Source organism: Adiantum capillus-veneris, chromosome 2, assembly GCF_014529385.1.
Source record: "Adiantum capillus-veneris isolate H3 chromosome 2, ASM1452938v2, whole genome shotgun sequence".
NCBI classification, from domain to species: Eukaryota; Viridiplantae; Streptophyta; class Polypodiopsida; order Polypodiales; family Pteridaceae; genus Adiantum; species Adiantum capillus-veneris.
Genome location: NC_140932.1, coordinates 129531674 through 129535864, shown reverse-complemented (window position 1 = coordinate 129535864; position 4191 = coordinate 129531674). Strand labels below are relative to the sequence as shown.

The following is a 4191-nucleotide window of genomic DNA, read 5'->3' as shown; positions in this document are numbered from 1 at the left end:
TAGTGGATATTGTTGCTTTCTTGGTGTTGCTCTGCTGATTGCATCTAGAAAGACACTCTCTCTTGGCATCAACAGAAATAGCCCATAGCTTCTTGGTCAAGTTGGGTGTATCCCACAATCAGTGCATTCCAAGAGACGACATCCAGGAAAGGAAGCTCCTCAATTGTGCTTTATGAAGTGCACCACATTTGACATACATTTCAACCAAGGCAATTGTGTAATGCCACATGCCTTCAAGATGTAGGTGTATGCTATTACATTTAGAGAGATTCCCTCTTTCTGCATCGAATGACAACAATCTAGAGCTTCTTGACCCTGGCCGTGACCCTTGCCTTCAAGATGCAAGGATTTGCAGAGACACCCTCCCTTCGCATCCAAGAGATGACATCCCACATAGGAATCTCCTTAAGCACTTTTTGTGTTGTATGAAGTGCAACACATTTGGCATACATGTTGACCAAGGAAATTGTGTGATGCCACATGCCTTCAAGGTGCAAGTGTATGGAGTGATGCCCTCTCTTTGCATCTGCTGAAAACAATTGTGGAGCTTCCTAACCCTGTTGACATGATGGACAGGAAGCTTATCAAGGATCTCCTATGCTCTTTCCCTCCATGTTTGCTTAGTAACGAATATTTCTAAATTCTTGGTGCTACTCTCTCTATGGGGTAAGTTTCTAGGAGTCACTCTAAAGCACAATTGTGCTAGAATGTTTGAGGCCTCTTGGGATTGTTCCTATGGCATTAAAAACTTATTCTCTCTTCTTTTTCGTTTTGTTCTATTGGGATTGTTTCCAATGTGCTATATGAAGTGCAACACATTTGGCATACATGTCGACAAAGGAAATTGTGTAATGCCACATGCCTTCATGGTGCAAGTGTACGTGATTTCATTTGGAGAGATGCCCTCTCTTTGCATCTGCTGAAAACAATTGTGGAGCTTCCTGACCCTCACCTTGTTGGACATTACGGGCAGGAAGCTTGTCGAGGATCTACTATGCTCGTTCCCTCCATGTGTGCTTGTGTAGCAGATATTGCTACTTTCTTGACGCTACTCTTGCTATGGGGTGAGTTGCTAGCCGTCACTCTAAAGCGCAATTGTGCTCGTTCCCTCCATGTGTGCTTGTGTAGCAGATATTGCTACTTTCTTGACGCTACTCTTGCTATGGGGTGAGTTGCTAGCCGTCACTCTAAAGCGCAATTGTGCTAGAACGTTTGATGTCTCTTGGGATTGTTCCTACGACAATAAAAACTTCTTCTCTCTTCTCTTTTGTTCTGTTCTATTGGGATTGTTCCCATGACAGTAAAACGTAGCGCCCGCAGCTTGCCTCGTTGTAGTACACATTCACTCTCTCCAGCTATACGTTAGCATCACCGATGTATGACCCCGTGGGATCAATGCCGAGCTCTATGCATACCACCTCCCAAAACTTGGTGTCGATTTGGCTGCCTTTTGCACCTGTTTGTGCATTCACAACTTCTATGATGAGGAGGTATCCACCTCATAAACTCAGTCCAAGCAATTAGCCAACTGAAGTCGCTCGATTGCAATCCTCACATTATATAGCGACTCTTCACCCCACTGCCTTGTTGGTCGCTATACGAATATCGTTCATCTGATGCCCCGCTGCCCGATGTCTAGTAATTCCATCTTAGCCAGCATCGGCTAATGTCACGTGACACATCCAACCCTATGTGTCCGTGGACAAACTACACCATAACAGGGTTTCTCTCAAGTCTAGTCAGTCTAGATTAGAAGTGATTTGGCACTTTTGTGAGTCTATTCGTAGACCGTGCATGTTCGATCACTTAGTGTAGATGCATATCCTCTGGTTACACACAGCATAAGCATAAGCATTCCATCAGATTCCATCAGAGTCAGTTTGGGGGTTTTTCCAATGACTTTATCCTATTTTCCCTATTTTTGACATTTTTCACTTATTAATTTAAGTGACTTCCCAACAAAAGTAGGTAGGGCAAATTGGGTAAGAAAATATAGAAGCAAACCCAAGTTAGCACTCTTGGGTAGATGAGCAAGGAGCACAACAGGCCCCCAGGCAGCAGGTACTCCCCCTCTCTCAACAAGACCCTCTCCAAGTATTCCTTGGTGAGCCTCTCCCCATTTAGCCCAGCGTTCTTGTGGTGCCATCCTCTCTTGTAGCCTAGCGTTTCCACAAGCAACACAGCAGCAACAGTCCCCAACCTAGCGTTTTTGCTATCGTCATCCACCCCCAATCCCTAGCGTTTTTGGATCACTCTCAAGGGACTGCAACCAACTAGCGTTTTCAACAATAAAGGGCTGTAGATATAAGCATTTTCAGCCAACGTTAGCAGCCTACAAAATGCAGCCAGAGACCTGCAATTGAGCAACATTTTCAGCCTTTAGTCGCCGCATCAAACCAGCATTTTCGGAGTCAAGGACAACAGTCATTTTCAGCCTTGAAAATGTAGCCAAACCTACGTTTTCAGTTGCACAAACAGCCCCTAGGTTTTGGCAGATTTCAACCCTAAAGTCATCATCGTCGTCGCCGACATAGTCACGAGTTGCATCAATCCATGCATCATCATTGTACGCCTTTGTGCAATCAATAAGTAGACCACTCTCGCCGACGAGAGTGGGGCCTTCGGAGGAGGGTTTTACAACGTCTCTGGTGTCGTATCTCTCTTCTCTCTTTCTCTCAATCTCATACACTTGCACGCACAATATCCACTCACCTTTTTCGTGATCACAGTACTCTCCATAAAGAACGGAAGGCTCTCCCTTCCATACGAACAAAAAGGAACCTTGAGCAAAATATGGATCACTCATCTTGAGAAAGAACAACATTCATTCCGGTGCACCTAATAGATAATGAGTAGGAACATGTGCATAATCACCTAATAGATAATGAGTAGGAACATGTGCATAATCACTCGCCAAGCAAAGCAACTCGAATGAAACGTGGGCTGGTGATCACCGGAGCCCGCCGCCCTCTCGCAATGTGGTGCGTGTATCACATTCTCCATCTCTTCCTTCCATGCCTTCTTGGCGCCACTGCACCTGGTTTGCAAAAACCACCGAAAATTATGCCACCCTTTTCACTGCATCTCCCTGTCGTAGTGATCTGGTCTCTACTACCTTGGCTATTCTCATGCGCACTCATGTTGCGCTCCCACTTGGTGGACAACCCGCTTTATCGAGGGGAAACCCATCGGCCATCCATAGACTGCACCAACATGCTATTCCACTCATGCCGACATATCTCACCACACGTCTTAGTTGTTCACTAGTCCCCCGGCTCAGCCCGATATACCATGATTGTTGTACATCCCCGACCATTTGATCGTGTTCGTGGCTGCCTGATACGGTATCGAGTACACTTTACCCGCTTTGCATCCTCTTGTAATCCGCCTCGTCGAGGGGGAATCCAACAGCCATCTGTGGCCTACATTCGAACCAGCCCCTGCCGATCCATCTCTTCCTTCGGAATTGCTACCTCAGTGGCCCACTTATCCTGCATCATAGACACCTTCTCAAAAAGCCAGGTTATCCCTTTCTCTTGCCGGTGGAGCTCGTCCTCCAACATTACTTTCTTTCCTTCAAGTTCCTTCCTTGTTCTCTTGCTTTCCAACTGCATCGAATCTACATCCTTATGGTAAATCTCCATAGCATCTTGCATCGCATCCCAGTCATATTGTGGTTCTTCTCTGCTCCATCCATCATAACGTTCAACTAAATGGTGCATCGCCCTTTCAAAGCATAAGGACGCAACTTCTACATTGAACCAAGCCTTTAATGAGGCCATCTCGACAAGCTCTGATACCAAATGTTAGGACCCAAGTGCATACATAGCATAAGAGGGCGCAATACACTGAAAATGGGCTCAATAAGAGCCCAATAGCAAACTAGAACCAGGTCTATAGTGGCGGGCAACACGCGTGGATCCAAAAACAATAATCAGGTAGCGAGTGAGGGACTGATTCTCCTCGCCTTGATAAGCCAACACGGCTTTACAATACAAATGAGGGCAGTTCGGAGCACTGCGGCTCACCCTTCAACTGGCATACAAAACGTGGACTCGAGACCCACTCAAGTGACCTGATGAGTTAAGAATGCAGACTTGGGACTTAGAATGCAGACATGGGACTTAGACCTATGTAAGCTTTGTCTTGGGCAAGTTGATATTCAGAGGATTCCATGATATCCACACTTGG

The 4191-nt window shown here is 46.0% G+C and overlaps 1 pseudogene; it reads right to left on the bottom strand.

Annotated features, from left to right (window-relative positions):
- Positions 1 to 1277: 1277 nt before the first annotated feature.
- LOC147463616 (uncharacterized) lies at positions 1278 to 3782 on the bottom strand (annotated as a pseudogene).
- Positions 3783 to 4191: the final 409 nt, after the last annotated feature.